Source organism: Giraffa tippelskirchi, chromosome 13 (genome assembly GCF_054371585.1).
Source record: "Giraffa tippelskirchi isolate mGirTip1 chromosome 13, T2T-mGirTip1v1.2.pri, whole genome shotgun sequence".
Lineage (NCBI taxonomy): Eukaryota > Metazoa > Chordata > Mammalia > Artiodactyla > Giraffidae > Giraffa > Giraffa tippelskirchi.
Window position 1 is genome coordinate 29,048,008 of NC_137287.1, and position 22,601 is coordinate 29,070,608.

The window sequence follows — 22,601 nt, forward strand, 5'->3', positions numbered from 1 at the left end:
GAGGACTTGAACAGACATTTTTTCCAAATAAAAATATTCAGATGGCACTTTAGAAAAAGCTCAACATCACTAGTCATCAGGGAAATGCAAATCAAAACCACAGTAAGACATCACTTCACTCTTGTCAGAATGGATATTATCAACAAGACAAGGAATAACAAGTGTTGGCAAGGATACGGAGAAAAAGGAAACTTTGTCTATAACATCATGTAATATCATGTTAAATGCTCACAGAGGTCCATATAAGTCAAAGCTTATGGTTTTTCCAGTTTTCATGTATGGAAGTGGGAGTTGAACCATAAAGAAAGCCGAGTGCCGAAGAATTGATGCTTTTGAAATTTGGTGTTGGAGAAGACTCTTGAGAGTTCTTCAGACAGCATGGAGTTCAAACCAGTCAATCTTAAAGGAAATCAACCCTGAATATTCATTGAAAGAACTGATGCTGAAGCTGAAGCTCCAATTCTTTGGCCACCTGATATGAAGAGCCAACTCTCTGGAAAATACCCCAGCGCTGGGAAAGACTGAAGAAGGCAGGAGGAGAAGGGGGCAACAGAGGATGAGATGGTTGGATGGCATCACTGACTCAATGGGCATGACTTTGAGCAAACTCCGGAAGATAATGAAGGACAAGGAAGCCTGGCGTGCTACCACTCATAGGATCACGAAGTCAGACACAACTGAACAACAACAAATGTATTATGTTTATTTAATATACTATATTAATTGTATATATTATAATGTATTATATTTAATAATATATAACATATTTAATATATTAATTAGTATCATAATATTTGATTATTTATTTTCTGATACTTCTAGGGGTGAGTCTCGGTTTCACTCATCCAGATGTTGATTACTGATCTTTGATATGTTTTAGACTCTTCACCCACCATATTTGATTATTGGATTAAGGTTGCCAAGTTCCCTGCCCCATCCCCTCAGCTGGTATGGTCCCAGGGCCCTGGAGTAATACAAGTTACAAAAGAGACTAATCGCCTGGCAGACATTTAGGAGGTGTTACTGGACCATGCATTACTGTGTTGCTACCTGTTCTCCAGCTACCTGTTCTCTTCCCAATACACTTCCTTAACCACCCAAGTGAGCATCATTGGGAGACTCTAAGTCATTTCATCCACAGCCTTCACTCCATGACTCAAGATGTTCCTATTTTGCCATATGGGGAAGAAGGAGAGGTTTCTAATTCTGACTTGTTCCATGGCTGGATTCATTCAAATAAACTCTGGCCTTAATACCCTCATCCTAAACCTCTTGGATTTTATACACCAGAGAGGAAGAATACCTTCCTCTTTCATCTTTCTCTCCTTTGACCTTGTTCTTTGAAGGCTATGACAGTATCTAAGACCTACAGGTAGATCATAAACAGGTGAATCTTCTTTAAATTTTTCTATAATTGGAGGATAATTGCTTTACAATGTTGTGCTGGTTTCTGCCATACATCAGCCATAGGTAATATATGTCTCCTCCCTCTTGAACCTCCCTCCCACCTCCCACCCTATCCCACCCCTCTAGGTTGTCACAGAGCACCAGGCTCAGCTCCCTGGGTTATACAGCAACTTTCAAGTAGTATCTGTTTTACATACGGTACTATATGTACTTCAGTGCTACTCTCTCAATTCGTCCCACCCTCTCCTTCCCCCGCTGTGTCCATAAGTTTGTTTTCTTGTCTGAGTCTCTATTGCTGCCCTGAAAATAAGGTCATCAGTACCATTTTTCTAGATTCTATGAATATGTGTTAATATTTCTTTTTCTCTTTCTGACGTCTCTCTGTATAACTAAACAGGTGAATCTTAACTAATAATTTAGGGAAGGAAGGAAAGGAAAATTATATGTACAAAAGGCTTGAATGAAGGTTTGAACTTTATTGTTTAAGTTCTTGTAGGATTCATGTCCTTCCTCTGTGGGTTTGAAAGTTTCCCTTAACTGACTGTAAGCCCACTGTGGACATGAATTGTCTGTGACCTCTTTGGCTAAGCCACCACCCTTCTCTTTCTGGTTATAGCAACAGGCTCCTGTACGGTCTCACTACTTGTACACCTATAATACATTTATATGTGTATATATATATATATATGTATATAATGTATACCTATAATACATTTTCCACTCAGTAGCCAGATGATGTTTAAAAACATAAGTCAAGTCATATTACTCCCTTGCTAAAACCATCCAGTGGCTTCTGTTGTCCCACAGCAGAAATGGAGACTTTACCATGACGTACAAGGTCAGTCTCTACATCCATCTGTTTCCTCTTCAGTTCACTTGCCAACGTTCCAAAAATCTGACCTTCCCACCCCAGGGCCTTTGTACTACTTGTTCTGTCTTCCTAGAATGCTCTTCTTTCTTTATTTTTAATTGAGGGTAATTGCTTTACAATATTGTGTTGGTCTCTGCCATATATCAACATGAATCAGCCATTGGTACACACATGTCCCTCCCTCTGGACCCTCCCTCCCGCCTCCCACCCCATCCCACCCCTCTAGGTTGTCAGAGAGCACCAAGTTTGAGATCCCTGCATCACAGAACAAATTCCCACTGGCGATCTATTTTACACATGGTAATGGATATGTTTCAATGCTGCTCTCTCAATTCGTCTTTCCCTCTCCTTTCCCCACTGTGTCCACAAGTCTGAATGCTCTGCTTTAAGACTTTTCGTGTAGCTAATTTCTTCTTGCTGTTGAGATATCTCCTGATCCAATATCAACCTTTTTCATTCTTTCTTTGTCTTAGTTTATCTGAAAAAGTGCTCGTCTCTGTAAGATATTTTTTCTTCATTTCCTTCTTTTGTTTTTCTGTCTTCTGTCCCCCTTCTGTCTCCCTCCAAGAAGATGTAAGCTCCTTGACAGCAGAGATCTTTTACTGTCTTGTTCACAGTTGTATTCTTGCTTAGCATCTGGTATAAAACCTGACATGTAGTGGGTGGTCAATAGATATTTGTGGGTTGAATGGATGAATTATTTAACATCCCCTCCATTCCAGATTGGAGGCCAGATTTTCTTTGGGGAGTAAAGGATGTATTTGCATTGATTGATTATTGTTTGTATAAACTATTGCAAATGGAACATGAGGCTGGGAGCACTGACTTATAGAAGCATTGGTTCCTGGGGTGAGTGGCATTCAGCTTGTCATGCCTGAGTGACACATTTTTCTCTCCCAGTGTAGTCAAAGCTGTTGATCTGTGTATGGCTCAGTTTCTATGGGCCCAGAAGCAGATGTAATTAACTGCCTAAGTTTTGAAAAGGTATTTTGAACTAACCCAGAACAACCAACTTTGTAAACAGTACTTAGCTAGGAGAAAAGGTAAAGCTGTATGTGTCCTCCCATTTTCTATCATATGCATTTCAAGGTTCAAAGGGATTATGTGAAAATGAATATTCCAGCATTCTCATATACACCTGCCTTCAAAAGAAGAAAGAGAAAGTTTTAAGTTAAGTAGGGCAGCATGTCTGTCACTTTAAATACTAAGGCCAGGGATGTTTGAGGAGCAAAAGGACCATGAAGATGGAAATCATTTCTCACTACTAACTATGTCCAGTGGGACATTTCTCAGAAGGGGTGCATTTACTTATAATAATTGGGGTGGGGAAATATTGCTGGCCCTATTTCTTATTGACAGATGAAACTGAAGCCTAAAGGTCAGTAATGCACACCTACTTTTCTGTCCAAGTGATTTTTTTTTTCATTCATTCATTCAAGATTTATTAGGCCTCAGTGTGCAGCAGGGGCTGTGTGCTAGTTGCATATAGTCAATGAACAAAACAGATGCAGTTCCTCCCTGTCCTCATGGGGCTTAGAGTCCTTGGTAAGGAGGACAGTGAAAGGAAGGACAGGCATTTGACAAATAAACATGCAGATAAATATTTAATTATTATAATAGAGCAAAGGCTGTGAAGAGAAAGGACAGGGTGTTATGAGAGGGGATATGAGGGAATCTTCTTTATTTAATGATTCATACTGGAATATAATTGCTTTATAATGTTGTGTTAGTTTCTGCTGTACAAGGAAGTGAATCAGCTGTATGTATATGTATATATGTGTGTATATATATATATATATATATATATATATAGGCTTCCCAGGTGGTGCTAGTGATAAAGAACCCACCTGCCAAAGCTAGGAGACACAAAAGATGCTTGTTTGATCCCTGGGTTGGGAGGATCCCCTGGAGGAGGGCATGGTAACCCACTCTAGTGTTCTTGCCTGGGGAATCCCATGTACAGAGGAGACTGGTGGGCTATAGGCCCAAAGGTCACAGAGTTGGACATGACTGAAGTGACTTAGCATGCACACACACATATGTGTATCCCCTCCCTTTATTTAGGTCATCATGGAGCACCAAGCTGAGCTTCCTGTGTTTTATAGCACGTGAGGGAAGCTTCTTTAAATTAGGGGATCAGAAACGCCTTTCCGAGGAAGTGACATTCAGCTTAGACCAAAGAAGGAGGAGAAGCTGGGGAAGAAGTGCTCTAGTTCTGAAGAGTGGTGATCAGCTGGGGCCAGGAAGGCGCTTGATGTGATCCAGAGGTGGACAAGCCCACGTGGCTGGATGGTGGAGAGTTTAGGGGCCTAGACACAGTGGCTGATGGGGGACAAGGTATTGAGGCTACATGGAAATTTGGATTTTATTTTGTAGGTAACTGGAAGCCAAAAGAGGAAATATCTGAGACTGTGCTTCCCTAGCAAGCTGAACAAGAAAAGGTCCCCAAACCTCTCAGAGTTCCCTAACACAACTGAGTTTCAACTGAGGTTACCTGGGAGAAATATAATTAATCCTCTTGTTTGTAGAGGACAGTACCTTCTGCCTCCTGGGGGTCCACCCAGAGTAATTCTGACAGTGCTACCACCAGGCAATCCTTTTCTGTGAAGGACGCTGAATCTTGCAAAACTCAAAGGAGATTTACCCATAGGATGGAATGATATGCAGCCATTAAAATAATAAAGAAAAGAATTGGGAATTTCCTGGCAGTTGCTCCAGTGGTTCCAGCTCCACACTTCCACTGCAGCGGGGCACAGGTTCGATTCTTTCTTGGGGAACTAAGATTCTACATGCTGTGTGGCACAGCCAACAAAGAAAAATACTAAGAAAGAAGGAAAGAAAAAGACAGGAATTTAAAGGATGTGAGAAGATGCCTTGACTGTATCTGATTGTTGTTGTTCAGCCGCTCATTCATGTCTGACTCTTTGTGACCCCATGGACGGCAGCACACCAGGCTTCCCTGTCTTTCACTATCACCCAGAGTTTGCTCAAACTCATGTCTGTTGAGTCAATGATGCCATCCAACCATCTCATCCTCTTTCACCTGCTTCTCTTCTTGCCCTCAATCTTTCCCAGCATCAGGGTCTTTTTCCAATGAATTGGGTCTTCACATCACTTGGCCAAAGTGTTGGAGCTTCAACTTCAGCATCAGTCCTTCCAATGAATATTCAGAACTGATTTCCTTTAGGATTGACTGGTTTGATCTCCTTGCAGTCCAAGGGACTGTCAAGAGTCTTCTCCAGGCCCACAATTCAAAAAACATGAATTCTTTGGCACTCAGCTTTCTTTACAGTCCAACTCTCACATCCATACATGACTCCTGGGAAAACCATAGCTTTGACTATATGGATCTTTGTCATCAAAGTAATGTCTCTGCTTTTTAATATGATTTCTAGGTTTGTCATAACTTTTCTTCCAAGGAGCAAGCGTCTTTTAGTTTCATGGCTGCAGTCACCGTCCACAGTGATTTTGGAGCCCAAGAAAATAAAGTCTCTCCCTGTTTTCATTTTTCCCCCATCTATTTGCCATGAAGTGATGGGGCCAGATGCCATGATCTTAGTATCTGATTACAAGTAATGTGTATTACATGATCTTATTTTTTTAAATTCTGTTAACCAATCCTTGGATATTTATCAAAATAGCACTTCTGAGTGGTAGGATCCCACATATGTTTAACTCTCACCAAACTTTGAGAGAGGACACTGCCGGCCTTAATTTCTAGATGAAGAAAGCTATTAGAGGTAATACACTGTTGGGGCTTTCCAAGGTGGCTCAGTGGTAAAGAACCCACCTGCCAATGCAGGAGACATAAGAGACATGGGTTCAGTCCCTGGGTCAGGAAGATCCCCTGGAGTAGGAAATGGCAACTCACTCCAGGGTTCTTGCCTGGGAAATTCCAAGGAGAGAGGAACCTGCCAGGCTATGGGCTATAGTCCATGGGTTCCCAAAGACTCTGACTTGATTGAGCACACACACACACACAACACCCTGTTAAGTCACTCACACTCATTCATTCATTCCTTCAAGAAATATTTATTAGGTACTTATTGTGTAGCAGGGGTTCTGCTCAGTTCAGTTTCAGTTCAGTCACTCAGTCATGTCCGACTCTTTGCGATCCCATGGACTGCAGCATGCTGGGCTTCCGTGTCCATCACCAACTCCTGGAGCTTGCTCAAACTTATGTCCATAGAGTTGGTGATGCAATCCAACCATCTCATCCTCTGTTGCCCTCTTCTCCTCTTACTTTCAATCTTTCCCAGCATCAGGGTCTTTTCCAATGAGTCGGTTCTTCACATCAGGTGGCCAAAGTATTGGAGCTTCAGCTTCAACATCAGTCCTTCCAGTAAATATTCAGGACTGATTTCCTTTAGGATGGACTGGTTGGATCTCCTTGCAGTCCAAGGGACTCTAAGAATCTTCTCCAACACCACAGTTCAAAAGTATCAATTCTTTGGTGCTCAGCTTTCTTTATAGTCCAACTCTCACATCCATACATGACTCCTGGAAAAAACATAGCTTTGACTAGACCGACATTCGTTGGCAAAGTAATGTGTCTGCTTTTTAATATACTGTCTAGGTTGGTCATAGCTTTTCTTCCAAGGAGCAAGCATCTTTTAATTTCATGGCTGCAGTCACCATCTGCAGTGATTTTGGAGCCCCCCAAAATAAGATACATCACTGTTTCCATTGTTTCCCCATCTACTTGCCATGAAGTGATGGGACCCTATCCCATGATCTTAGTTTTTTGAATGTTGAGTTTTAAGCCAACGTTTTCACTCTCCTCTTTCACTTTCATCAAGAGGCTCTTTAGTTCTTGTTCGCTTTCTGCCATAAGGGTGGTGTCATCTGCATATCTGAGGTTATTGATATTTCTCCCAGCAATCTTGATTCCAGCCTGTGCTTCATCCAACCCAGCATTTTGAATAATGTACTCTGCATATAAGTTAAATAAGCAGGGTGACAATATACAGCCTTGACGTACTCCTTTCCCAGTTTGGAACCAGTCTGTTGTTCCATGTTCAGTTCTAACTATTGCTTCTTGACCCACATACAGGTTTCTCAGGAGGCAGGTACGGTGGTCTGGTATTCTCATCTCTTTAAACTTTCCACATTTTGTTGTGATGCACGCAGTCAAAGGCTTTGGTGTAGTCAATAAAGCAGAAATAGATGTTTTTCTGGAACTCTCTTGCTTTTTTGATGATCCAAAAGATATTGGCAATTTGATCTCTGGTTCCTCTGTCTTTTCTAAATCCACCTTGAACATCCAGAAGTTCATGGTTCACATACCGTTGAAGTCTTGCTTGGAGAGTGCTTGGGGTTGTGCTAGGCACTGAGTTTTCAATGATGAATATAACAGATGACTTTTAAAAATGTATCCTCTGTTATTTCAGACATAATGAAAAAGTATCAAATAAAAAGTGCAACTAACATCCATGTATCCAATAATTAGCCAAAGAAATAAAACATAACTGATGCAGTTGAAGGTCCCTGTATATTATTCATTTCCCATTACACTCCATCCTTTCCCCTTAGGGGTAAACACTTCTGTAACTTGGGTGTTTATCATTCTCAGACATTTCCTGGATTATCATTAATTTTTATCTCCTTTTTCCATGCTCACATCTTTGAAATTTCCTGCTGTGAACACATATCCTTTCAAGGAAAAAAGAGTAGATATTATTTTTTAAAACCCAAAAGGAGATGTTGGAAATCAGGCCCCCAAAAAGAGGGCCTTCAGAAACCTGCAGTCAAGGGCCTTCCTTCATCCTGGTGGGTCCTTCGAACACTTCTGCCCAAGCTGTCCCTCCCAGCCCCTCTCCTGAGATCTAGATAATCATCAGCCAGGAAGGTCTCCTTCTCAGGTCTTCTTGCTTCCTAAAAATATTTAAAGGACAGTGTTTGTTGATGCCTAGAGCTGGGGCTGTCAGTCTTCTGATGGGGCTGTGTCCTTGACCTCTGGCTACACCCTGTTCTTTGGGACGACACTGACCAAGGGCAAAGAAGATCAAATGCTCAACCCCAGAAGCAGGGGGCAATGTCCTCTGGATGCATTTTCAATATGAAAGCTGAAATTAGAGTGAAACTTTACCTTGCATTTTTTACAATGTGTGTCTTAGTCAACTTCTGTATTTGCAAAGACAAAGGGAATTAATATTTAATATGAGCATGGTGAAAGGAGAGGGGAAAGATCCCTTCTCTGCTGTGTCTTTGATTCTTCAATCTCCTTGGAATATCAGCCCTTAATCTTTTGATTATGAGCTTGACACCATCCTCTTCCATTTCTCATTAACATTGGGTAAGAACTGGTGTTGGAGAAGGGAGTGGCAACCCATCCCAGTGTTCTTGCCTGGAGAATTCCATGAACAGAGGAGCCTGGTGAGTTACAGTGCATGGAGTCGAAGAGAGTTGGACATGACTGAGTGAATTTCATTACACTACACTAAGAACTGTTGTATCCTTGGACTTAGATAGACCTGAACTTTGATGCCAGCCCTGTCATTTATGACTCTGAGCTTCGATTTCCTCTCCAGAAAAATGGGATAATATGAATAATACCTACCTCTTGGGTATTCATTGGATATTCATTGGAAGGACTGACGCTGAAGCTGAAGCTCCAATACTTTGGCCACCTGATGTGAGGAAGTGACTCATTTGAAAAGACCCTGATGCTGGGAAAGATTGAAGGCAGGAGGAGAAGGGACGGCAGAGGATGAGATGGTTGGATGGCATCACTGACTCGAAGGACATGAGTTTGAGTAGGCTCTGGGAGTTGGTGATGGGCATGGCAGCTTGGTGTGCTGCAGTCCATGGGGTTGCAAAGAGTCAGACACAACTGAGCAATGGAACTGAACTGACCTCTTAGGAGGTGAAATGGAGATTCAGTGAAATAACTAGGTGTAGCACATGAAAACAATATTTGGAACCTTACAAACCCAAATGAACAATTGCTTATCAGCCTTCTGAAGGATGAGAATGGAGTGGCTATATCTGCCATAAGAAGAGTAAAAGAAATCTTTTTCATTTAGGTAGACTGGTGTGGAAGAGAAAGAGGGAATCTGAAACTTTACAGCTTCTACCCAATCTTTTGTGCAGCATGGAAGTCGTGTCTTGGAATATTTCACAACTGATTTCAACAGAGATATTTTTGTGTTTATGAGATATGAAGATGTGTCCAAGGTTAAATTGCTCTGCAGAATATGGGAGGGTCTGCGGGTGAAGGAACTCAAGAAAGAAAATGAAGGAGATAGTCTTGTAGCTTCTTATTCAGCAGGTCTGGGGGGAGGCCTGGGACTCTGCATTTCTAGCAAGCTCCCAGGTGATGCTCCTGCTGCAGGTACACAAGTCAGTCTTAGAGGAGCGATGTCTTAGGCATCAAGGAAAATATCACAGGGATGGTACATGGCTGCTCTTGCTTTTTTGTTTGTTTTAGAAGGTGCATTTAGTAATTTCATTGCCTTCTTCAGGATTGTTATTGAGAATTTTCCCTTATAATGTAAATATTAAGATTTCCTTTTTTAAGGTTTTTTTTTACTATGGTAAAAGTCACAGAATCTAAGACACACTATTTTAACCATATGTAACTGTACAGTCAGTGGCACTAAGTACTTTCACCTTGTTGTGCAACTCTCACCATCACTCAGCTCCCAAATTTTTCACCTTCTTAAGCTGAAACTCTGTCCCCATTAGACACTAACTCCCCATGCCCCCTCCTCACCCCTCTCACTTCCTGATCCCTGGCATTTACCAGTGTATTTTTGACTCTGAATTTGACTATGCTAGTACCTCATATAAGTGGATTCAAACACTATTTGTTTGTACCTAATATATATTGGAATGCATTTTTAAAGTTGACTTAATATATGTGTGCACTGATTCTTTGTGATTCTTTGGTCTTACATTTAAGGATGTTGGGAATTAGTACTTTGAAAAACAAAAGAAAATCCATGTGTTAGGGATGGGAAGTAGTAGGGAATACAGAAAAGGTCTCAAAGTCAAAGCTAGAGTGAAGTTTGCCCTCATGATTTATCTCTATCGAGCTGTCTGGTTAATTGGCTCTCAAGTGGACAGACTTGGATCTGAGCCTGGAAAGTACTCAGACTTAAAGGTCCTGTCTCCCAGGGTGATTATAAGGATGAGTTAGGTAGGGTAAGTAAAGTGTCTTAACTTATAAACTAATTCTTTGATCATTTAAACAATATTTACTGAGCACCTATTATATCTGAAGAATGCTGAGCACTAAAAATTGATGCCTTCAAATTGTGGTGCTGGAGAAGACTCTACAGAGTCCCTTGGACTGCAAGGAGATCAAACCAGTCATTCCTAAAGGAAATCAACCCTGAATATTAATCAGAAGGACTGTTGCTAAAGCTGAGACTCCAAAACTTTGGCCACCTGATGCAAAGAGCCCACTCATTGGAAAAGACCCTATTGTTGGGAAAGATTGACAGTAAAAGGAAAAGGGGATGGCAGGGGATGAGATGGTTGGATAGCATCACTGACTCAATGGGCTTGAGTTTGAGCAAACTCCAGGAGATGGTGGAGCACAGAGGAGCCTGGCATGCTACAGTCCATGGAGTTGCAAAGAGTTGGACACAACTTGGCAACTGTAACAACAACAATTGTATCTGCTCCTGGGTGGGGGTGGGTGCCGACCCTTCATGTCACCTGAACCTGTATCTTTGCTGATGCTTTGTGGCACCTGTATCATCTATATCTTTGCTCAGCTTTTCCATGCCTGTCCTGCATCCCATGCTCCCTTACAAGTTTCCCCCAAAAGCCTTCCCTTAGGAAGCCAGCCAATTGCACAAGAATCCTCAGGATCTTCTTCGAGGGACACTGACCTGAAATACAGATAATTCTTAGTAGTGATGAGGGCTATGGAAACAGGGCAGGAGAAATGTGCCAGAGGGTGATGAGGGAAGAGGGGCTTATTTTAGATCAGGTGTCGAGGAGGGCTTTTTGGAGGAAGGAGCATTTTGAACTGAGATCTGGCTGGGAAGGGAGAATGTCTACACTGACCCAGGGGAGAAGCGTTTCAAGAAATAGCTGGTAAAGGATCTCAGGAGGAAGTGAACGGAAGCCTAGAAGACAGCCTGAGGCTGGAGTGTAGTAGATAAGGGCAGACTGGAAGGGGATGAGGTCAGAAAAGCAGCCACAGTGCCCTTCTTTGTAAGTTGAGGAAAGAAGTGGATTGTATTACAGATGTGATTTGAATATACTGAAGGGAGTGAAACTTGATTCAGGTTTCAACAAGATCACTCAGGATGCTAAGGATGCTGTTGTTATTGTTTAGTTGCTAAGTCGTGCCTGAATCTTTTCGACCCCATGGACTGTAGCCTGAGAGGCTTCTCTGTCCATGGGATTTCCCAGGCAAGAATACTGGAGTGGGTGGCCATTTCCTTCTCCGAGAGATTTTCCCAATCCAAGGAGAGAACATGTGTCTCGTGGGTCTTGGATTGCTAGGTGGATTCTTTACTGCTGAGCCACCAGGAAAGCGTGCTTGTGCTTAGTCATTCCACTGTGTCAGACTCTTTGTGTCTGAGAGGTGTCTTAGAGGACATTTCTGCGTTAGGAAGGAAATTGGCATGACTACCCTCCAAGGGCTGTTTGAAATAATCTGTAACTCGATGACACTTCCTGGTTGCTCTGCTGGTAAAGAATCCTCCTGCAGTGCAGGAGACCTGGATTCGATCCCTGGCTTGGAAAGATCCTCTGGAGGAGGGCATGGCAACCCACTCTGGTATTCTTGCCTGGAGAATCCCCATGGACACAGGAGCCTGGTGGGCTATAGTCATGGGGCTACAAAGAGTTGGACATGACTGAGCAACTAAGCACAGCACACAGCACATAACTCAATGACCTCTTATGGTGTTACCCCTGGGGCCACATGACTCAGCCACTAAGACTTTTTGTTTGATTGTGTTTCATTTATTGGAAAAACTGATAAGACCTTGTTTCAAGTATATAATTTCCAGATGCTTTTATTGACTTTTCCTCTCTTTTATTGACTTTTAAATATAGAAAAATGAGACACATTTTGCAGAGTGCTAGTATTTGACCCAATCAGGTTATAAAACAGAATGACTTTCCTTTTCTTCTCTTCAAGTATTTAAACTCGAGGCAACTGGCCCCTCCTTACTCTCCACTGAAAATGTTTAAACAACTTCTATTATGTTTTCTAGTTACAGGAGGGATACAACCATGTTTTGCGAAAAAGATGATAAAATCCAGGCAAACTCAACAATTTTTTAAAATTTTTATTTATGTTCTTTATTTATTTATTTTTGACTGTGCTGGGTCTTCATTGCTGCACAGGCTTCTCTCTAGTTGGGGTGACCGGGGGCTACTCTAACTGCAGTGCACAAACCTCTCATTTAGTGGCTTCTCTTGTTGTGGAGCACAGCCTCCAGAGCACAGGCTTAGTAGTTGTGGTGCATGGGTTTATTTGCTCTGTTGCAGGTGGGATCTTCCCACGGACCAGGCCTCAAACCTGTATCCTGCTTTGGCGGGCAGATTTTTTACCACTGAGCCACCAGGGAAGCCCCTCAACAATTATTAACCATAATGGCTGACATCTATTAGCTACTAACTGTGTGCCAGACACTGAGTTTGGCGTACACTTGCATATATCATTTTATTCTCACCATAACACTAGGAGGTGGGGACTATTATTATATCCATTATAGAGAAGAGAAAACAGTTTGAGTGAGTCAAGTAGCTTGCTCAGCTTGGCAGCTAGTAGGTGGCAAAAATAAGTTGAACTCATGTTATCTGACCCCCAATTATCTGAACTCATGTTATTCAGACACTGTCCCACCACTGGGCTGAAACATCATTAGTGTTTGGTACATAGACTGACATATTTTAAGCTATAAGTGGTATTCATTTGCATAAATGTGTTTTTGTCCATTTTTGTCATCCTTCACATTACATTTAGTTTCCAATCAAAGGTACAGATATGTATAAGTACCTATGTGTGTGTGTATATACCAGGACAGTGGTCCCCAACCTTTCTGACACTAGGGACCGGTTTCATGGAAGACAATTTTTCCATGGACCAGGGATGGGGTTAGATTTGGGATGAATCTCCTAAGGAGCAGGCAACCTAGATGTCTAGCATGCACAGTTCACGATAAGGTTTGCACTCCTATGAGAGTCTAATGCCGCCACTGAGTTAGCCGGAGGCAAAGTTCAGGCTGTAACGTGACTGATGGGGAGTGGCTGTCAATACAGTGAAAACTTCACTCCATTGCGTGCCTCTTGCCTCCTGCTGTGCGGCCCAGTTCCTAACAGTCCATGGGCCGGTACAGGTCCATGGCCTGGGGGTTAGGGACTCCTGCAGTCTGATAAAAACACCGTAAGATGTTGGTCTCATTCCCTCATCCCATCTGCTCCTGCCCCATATCCCTAACATTTAGAACAGTGCATGGAATGAAGCAGACACTCAAGTGAGTGCTTGTTGAGTAAACAAGCTAAGCCAATACTAGCTCAGCCAGCAGCTTTTATCTTTAAATATGTAAATGTTTCATAATCAGAGTCTTCCCTTGAAGCAATCTATCACAAACATCTACGACATTTACTACTTCAGCAGCACCTCACTTTTAATGGCTGTGCAGAGTTATAAATTGACACGTTCAGGTCGTTTTTTATTATTATTACCTCTTGGGAGCATCTTGAAGCATTATCTTTCTTTGGCCTCAGGAATTCTCCCCTTTTCTGTGATCTCTCTGGCTATTTCAGCATCCTAAAGCCTTCTCATCTTCCATCTTCCTCTCTGAGGAATCTGACGTCTCTCAGGGCTTGAGTTGGGCTCTCATTCCTCTCTGTCTTCACACTTTTTGGGCAAGCCCAGCCACGTCTTTATCTCCAGTTAGGACCTTCCAGATGCACACTACGTGCTCTACATCCCTCGCCTTCTCTCACTTATTCTCCACAGCGGTGTTGGAGATAGGCACTGTCAAACTTGGAGGCATAACGAGCCTGCATGACTTCCCAAGCATCACACATCTGCAAAACAGGAAAAAGTGAAAGTGAAGTCGCTCAGTCATGTCCGACTCTTTGCAACCCCATGGACTGTAGCCTACCAGGCTCCTCTGTCCATGGGATTCTCCAGGCAAGAATACTGGAGTGGTTTGCCATTTCTTTCTCCAGGGGATCTTCCTGACCCAGGGGTCAAACCCGGGTCTCCTGCATTGCAGGCAGACGCTTTACTCTCTGAGCCACCAGGGAAAACAGACGAGCTAGGATTTTAAGTCAGATCTGTCTGATCAAAACAACAGGAGCTCCATCCTCTGTGTTCTCCAGATCAATAACACAGAACATCTTATGTTCCTTCACAACTACACATAGAAGCTGTAAATCCTATGTTTTAATCCCCCAAGACTACTTTTGCGAGCCATTTCTTCTCACTAAAAGGATTATCTCTTGAATTCTCCTTTTCTCTTCCAATTCTCTTTTGCCTCCCAATTCTTCCTTCTCCTTTTGGTTTTTTCCTATTGAATCTTCAAGCCTAACAGTTGGAGATTTCCACCCAACTGTAGTTGGAGTTTTGGTGGAATTTCAAAATCTGTCTTGTAACTTTGGAGCAGTTAACATCCACTAATTGAGCTGTGGCTGCCTAGAAAGATCCTGAACTTAAGCCAGTTGAATCACTGCACTCTGCTGGATCAAATAATTAAACCAGGGGTGGTCAGCTTCAGAGAAGCCGTTTGTCACTTCTCCCTTGGCCCCCTTACCCCCAGGCAACATCCCATCCAGATAGAGGGTCCATGGAGAGGAGGATGGGATTCCAGGAACCACATAGATGTTACACTGTGTGACCATCCAAATGGAGAAAGGTGGTCAAAAGATTGAAACCTTCTGTTATGAGACAAGTAAGTACTTGGAGCGTAGTGGACTACATGATGAGTAATCTTTACGAAAATGGTTAGGAGAGTAAATCTTAAGAGCTCTCATTACAAGGAGAGTTTTTTTTCTTTTTTCTTTTTATTGTATCTTTATAGTATGATGGATGTTAGCTGAACCTATTGTGGTCATCATTTTACATGTATGCAAATCAAACCATCATGCTGTATGCCTTAAATTTATACAGTGATGTATATCAGTTTGGCCACCTCATGCGAAGGGTTGACTCATTGGAAAAGACCCTAATGCTGGGTAGGATTGGGGGCGGGAGGAGAAGGGGATGACAGAGGATGAGATGGTTGGATGGCATTACCGACTCGATGGACATGGGTTTGGGTAGACTCCGGGAGTTGGTGATGGACAGAGAGGCCTGGCGTGCTGCAATTCATGGGGTTGCAAAGAGTTGGACATGACTGAGCGACTGAACTGAACTGAACTGATATCAGTTTTGATTAAGACTGGGGAAAAAAGGCAAAACTACCCAAAGCAATTTGCAACAAACATGAGACTTGATGGTCCTCATGGGATGCTTTTGATGCCTTCCTTAGGTTCAAATGGAACTAACTGGGTGATTCTGAACATTGGGAGAAGCAATCCATCCAAGTATATCTTGAGATCAGTGTTGGCTGCTGCTGCTGCTGCTGCTAAGTCGCTTCAGTCGTGTCCGACTCTGTGCGACCCCATAGACGGCAGCCCACCAGGCTCCGCCGTCCCTGGGATTCTCCAGGCAAGAATACTGGAGTGGGTTGCCATTTCCTTCTCCAGTGCATGAAAGGGAAAAGTGAAAGTGAAGTTGCTCAGTCATATCCGACTCTTAGCGACCCCATGGACTGCAGCCTACCAGGCTCCTCCATCCATGGGATTTTCCAGGCAAGAGTACTGGAGTGGGGTGCCATTGCCTTCTCCGAGTGTCTGAAATAAGAACTTGAATATCAAAAAATCTACCGTGTACTAAAATGGTCTATTCTGGGCTGTCCAACAGCCAGAATGTGTATTGTCTGATCCACCTGTCATCAGCTACACACAACCCACTCCAGTATTCTTGCCTGGAAAATCTCATGGACAGAGGAGCCTGGTGGGCTACAGTCCACAGGGTCGCAAGAGTCGGCCATGACTTAGCAACTAAAACTTGACCTTGGCATGTGGCTGTAGATCCCTTGTGACAAGTGAGTAGGGCAAAGAACAGAATTTTCAATATTATTTAATATCCATATGTGCAGTTATTTCAAGAACAAAGGGATGAAAAAAAGAGCACTTGGAGAGTTCATACGTGCAACTCAGGTTTCTAGTCTATAGAATTGTGAGCAAGTAAATTTCTGTTGTTTGAGCCACCTAGTCTGTAGTACTTTATTGTGGTAGCTTGAGTGGGCTAATACATTCTCTCTCCATCCATTTACCCTTCCATTCTTCCATCTATCTATCTAGTAATTACGATTTATTTTAATCATGTCATAAATTTCACGTGCTCCTAGGGGATCATGTTATTTTCTTGTCTTCAACACAATGTTATTACTACCTGAAAATTGACGTTGATAATGATGGTTACTGTTTCTAACCTGCCAACTTGAGCTAGGCCCTTATATTTATTTTCTAATTTAATCTTCCCCACTATTTCAAACATGTTAAATAAAGTATTCAAAATCAAAGTCTTGAATCTATGCCTCTTTGCCTCTCAAAGAAGCCAGGAGCTTGTATTCCTTCATACTCAGTTTCATTCACAAATGCCTCAAGCCAAGGGCAGCAGTGATTAATACACAGTTTCTTTTGCAGGGGGGAAAGAAAATAACCTACTGCTTCCAAAACCCTATAGGCCCTTTATATCTTAAAATACTATACCCCTGGTAATACTCTGCTCCTGTTAGGAGGAGATATGATAGGAGCATGACTTTGGAGCCAAATAGAAATAGGTTCAAATTCTAGCTCTACCATCTATTTCCTACTTTGTAAACTAAGGCAAGTTACTGAACCTTGTAACTTTTCTTAATTATGCGGAGAGGATAATGGTATCTATCTTCAAACATATCCACCTGTTGAACAAATGTTTTTCAATCCTGAGTGCTGAGTATGTGGAAATTCGCTTGATGGTAGCCCTAGAGCAGGGAGCAAGACACACATTGTCTCCACCTACCCAGAGCTGTGGCCTAAAGGAAAAGTCAGGTAATTAATCAAATAATCACACAAGCAATTAACTGCACTCATGATAAATGCAACAGAGGAAAAATATGGTAAATTATGAGAGCACATAATCAGGGCATATGAAGAGGTGACAATTATCCCGGGATCCAGAGAATGAGGAAGAGTGGTCTTACCTTTATTCTCATTCTCAATACATCTTAAACAGAGCTTTTATTGTGCAAAGAATCTCATTCCCAAGTCTAAAGAGCAAGGTATTCTTGGACCTGAAGTTTCTGTCTGCCTTACACTTCATTTGTACAGGTGGTTACAGGGTTTTTAAGCTTCATTTCAAAGTCAAGGATAAAAGCTCTCCTTAATTTTTCTTTCTCCAAAGGCATATGCAGAGGACAGAGCCTCAGGAGAGGGAAAATGCCATTGTAATGTAATTATCTTTGTAGCTGGCAGGTTGGAAGGCACCACTGCCCAGATTGAATGATGTAAGAGGAACGCTGTCACTGATTCACATGTATGGTAGGATATTAAGAAGCAGCAAAATCCACATTTAGGATGAGGTGGTAGGGAGCCTGTGATCTCACAGTCAAGTACCTCTTGGTCCTAAGTTGTAGGACTTAAAATACTCAGTGTACATTTTAGGGAAATGGTATTTTTAAATATAATTTTAATTAAAAATATAAATATAAAAACATTAAAATACAACTATATCAATGATACCAAAGTCTCCCTCCCACCTCAGACTCCCATGACTTTTCCCACGAACAACCAGCATTCATGGCTTCTTACGTATATTTTAAATAAATTTTCAATGTATTATAAGTACATGTATGTCAGTGTATTCTCTTTTTTTAACATAAAAGGGATAAAACTAAGCACAATGTTCTGTATATTACATTTTTCACTTACTATTTTCAAATAAATAATACAGATCCACCTTAATCTCTTTTTTTCCTCCAAATAGGTGTATATAGTCATCTATAAAATGGGACAATCTTGACTTGCTTTAAAAATTCAACAACACTCCTGTTGATGAATATTTAGGTTGTTTCCAGTCTTTCTCTTTTATGAACAATGTTTTTAAAAATCTCTTCATGCGTATATCTTAGTACATTTTTGCAAGGACAAATGTTGCTGTTGTTGTTCAGTTCAGTTCAGTCACTCAGTCGTGTCTGACTCTTTGCAACCCCATGGACTACAGCAAGCCAAGCTTCCCTGTCCATCACCAAATCCCAGAGTTTACTCACACTCATGTCCAATGAGTTGGTGATGCCACCCAACCATCTCATCCTCTGTCATCCCTTTCTCCTCCTGCCTTCCATCATTCCCAGCATGAGGGTATTTTCCAATGAGTCAACTCTTCCCATGAGGTGGCCAGAGTATTGGAGTTTCAGTTTCAACATCAGTCCTTCCAGTGAACACCCAGGACTGATCTCCTTTAGGATGGACTGGTTGGACCTCCTTGCAGTCCAAGGGACTCTCAAGAGTCTTCTCCAACACCACAGTTCAAAAACATCAATTCTTTGGGGCTTAGCTTTCTTTATAGTCCAACTTTCACATTCATACATGACTACTGGAAAAAACATAGCTTTGACTAGACAGACCTTTGTTGACAAAGTAATGTCTCTGCTTTTTAATATGCTATCTTGGTTGGTCATAACTTTTCTTCCAAGGAGCAAGCATCTTTTAATTTCATGGCTGCAGTCACCATCTGCAGTGATTTTGGAGCCCCCAAAAATAAAGTCTGTCACTGTTTCCATTGTTTCCCCATCTATTTGCCATGAAGTGATGGCCCTAGATGCCATGATCTTAGTTTTCTGAATGCTGAGTTTCAAGCCAACTTTTTCACTCTCCTCTTTCACTTTCATCAAGAGGCTGTTTAGTTCCTCTTCACTTTCTGCCCTAAGGGTGGTGTCATCTGCGTTTCTGAGGTTATTGATATTTCTTCCGGCAATCTTAATTCCAGCTTATATGTCATCCAGTCCAACATTTCTTGTGATGTACTCTGCATATAAGTTAAATAAGCAGGGTGACAATATACAGCCTTGACGTACTCCTTTTCCAATTTGGAACCAGTCTGTTGTTCCATGTCCAGTTCTAACTGTTGCTTGTTGACCTGCATACAGATTTCTCAGGAGGCAGATAAGGTGGTCTGGTATTCTCATCTCTTTAAGATTTTTCCACAGTTTGCTGTGATCCACACAGTCAAAGACTTTGGCATAGTCAATAAAGCAGAAATAGAAGTTTTTTTGGAACTCTCTTGCTTTTTTGATGATCCAACAGATGTTGGCAATTTGATCTCTGGTTCCTCTGCCTTTTCTAAATCCATCTTGAACATCTGGAAGTTCACGGTTCACGTACTGTTGAAGCTTGGCTTGAATAATTTTGAGCATTACTTTTCTAGCATGTGAGATGAGTGCAATTGTGTGGTAGTTTGAGCATCATTGGCATTGCCTCTCTTTGGGATTGGAATGAAAACTGACCTTTTCCAGTCCTGTGGCCACTGCTGAGTTTTCCAAATCTGCTGCCGTATTGAGTGTAGCACTTTTGCAGCATTGTCTTTTAGAATTTGAAATAGCTCAACTGGAATTCCATCACCTCCACTAGCTTTGTTCATAGTGATACTTCCTAAGGCCCACTTGACTTCACATTCCAGGATGTCTGGCTCCAGGTGAGTGATCACACCATGTGATTATCTGGGTCATGAAAATCTTTTTTGTATAGTTCTTCTGTGTATTCTTGTTGTAGGGGAAGGTAAATTCCTGGTAGATCATAGGATTTGTATCTTACAGTTTTTATAATTGGGGTTGATTTGGCTTCCCAGAAGCTGTCCTGCTTGACACATTTCAGCCAGGCTTTCCTCAATAACACTGTCAGTTATAAATATCTTTATAATTTTCAGCCTGTGAGGCGAAAATTAGGGTCTCATTGTTATTTTAATTTTCATTTCTTTAATTATGAGGGAGGTTAGACATCATTTCATATGTTAATGAGGCATTTGATTGTTTTTTTTCCCCTCTGGTGAACTGCTGTTTGTGTCCTCAGCTAATTTTTCTACTGGGACCATTTTTTAATTTCTTTGAAAGAGCACTGATTTGATGAAAGAAATTGATCCTTCTTCTGTCACTGGTGGTGCAAAAGTATTTTTCCTTCAGTTTATAATTTTTTTCTTTTGATTTTATTATGGATGGGCAGAATCTATTTGTTCTGGTTTATTCAAATATCCATAATTGCTCCTAAAGGACAACTGGTCCTTTGGATATTTCACCTCATGTCTTCTTAGTTCTTTGCTTCATTCATTCCACAAATACTTATTGAGCTGTTATTATGTGTCAAACATTGTTTCAGGTTCTGGGAAGACAAAAATAAAATTATCACAAACCTTTGACTTCTAGGGGCTAGTGAGAAGACACAGATAGTCAAAAAGCAGGTAAAATATATTGAATGTTCAGTGATGATACATGCTAGGGAGAAAATAAAGCAAGTGAAAGGAATCAAGATTTCATGGGGTGGGGGGGTTGTAGGGTGGCAGTTACAAAATTTGAATTTTCAAAGCCTTGTCTTATTGTGAAGGTGACATTTGATTAAAGATATGAAGGGGGCAAGGAAATGAGCCACGTGAAGATCTGGGAGAAAAGCACTCAGCTAAGAAAACAGCAAGTACAAAGGGAGCATGGTGGGAATAGCAAAATGTAGTAAATCCCCTACATAAGAACCTTCAATTTGCAAACTTTCGAAGATGTGGACATGCCTTCACACATCCAGTCTCGTAAGTTAATTCACATGTCTGGTGTACATTGATATGTGCTTCTATCCTCTACAAGTAGTGTGCTTTGGTGTACTTTACTGTACAGTACTGTAGAGAGCCCAGCAGTACAGTGTCTTTATTTCAAGCCCAGCATGTCCAGAAATAAGTGTAAAAGCAGCAGTGATGTAGCTGGTACTACTGTAGTTTTCAAGGTACTGTATTGTAAGACTAAAAATGTTTTCTATTTGTGTCTGTTTTTTAAATGTATTATTTGTGTGAAAAGTATGTGGCCTTAAAAAATATTCACAACCTAAAAGTTGCGAGTTATGTTTTAGGTGGTGGATATTTTTAGGACTTCAAGCCCTGGAGATAGCATATCAATTGACCGTGAGATAAATACTCTTGAGAAGATGAAGGGAGGAGCCAGGTTACATAGAAGTTTTGCAACAAAGGGCAAGTAGTCTGAACATCAAGAGATTATTGTTAATTAGAGAGAACCAGTTATCCCAAGTTAAGGAATTTAGTGTATTTCTATGTATGGAAAGATACAGGAGTCTGGTCTCACTGAAATCATTCCTTTCATATGCATCTCGGCTGTCTGGGGCCAGTTTCCTGTGTTTTTCACATCCTGAGCGTCCTTGGGGCTCACTGTAGGGAGTGACTGTAGTCTGATGGCTGCTAAATTGCAGGTATTCTTTTCCTTCCTGAGTGCCCTTAGGGCTTACCAGCTCATTTTGGAGGGCTGTATTCACTGTTGATTGTGACATCCTTGTTTACTGATATGGCAGGAAATATTCCATTTCTGAAGTATTGTAAAGCTATTACAGCACAGTACTGTATAGCTGATTGTGTTAGTTGGGAACCTAGGCTATCTTTGTTGGACTTAGGAACAAATTGGACTGACTGACCCACTCTCGAAACAGAACTCATTTGTATGTAGGGGACTTATTCTACTCAGTAGGAATTGAGGGCTTCCCTGGTGGCTCAGATGGTAAAAAAATCTTCCTGCAGTGTGGGAGACCTGGGTTTGATCCCTGGGTTGGGAAGATCCCGTGGAGGAGGGCATGGCAACCCACTCCAGTATTCTTGTCTGGAGAATTCCCACAGACAAAGGTGCCTGGTGGGCTACAGTCCATGGGGTCACAAAGAGTCAGACACAACTGAGCAACTAACACTTCACTACACTTCAGGAACTGAAGTCAGAGATGTGCTGGGGAGGAGGGCAGATTGTTAGACACTGTTTTTGTGAGAGTGGAAGCTGGATGACTAGTGTGGAGGCTATGGTTCTAATCCAGGTAAGAAATGATGGTTGCTTGGACCAAGATGATAGTAGGGGAGGGTTAAGAAGAGGTGGGATTCCGGTTGTATTGTAGAGGAGGAGCCATGGACTCTATTGAAAGATTTATACGGGATACAGCAGAAAGAGAGAAGCCAAGAACAGCTTCTATTTTGGTGAGAAACGGAAGAAATGGTGTCAGCATTACTGGGAGGGGACAGATTTAGAGGCACATGATCATAAGTCCAGTTTGGGTCATGTTAAGATTT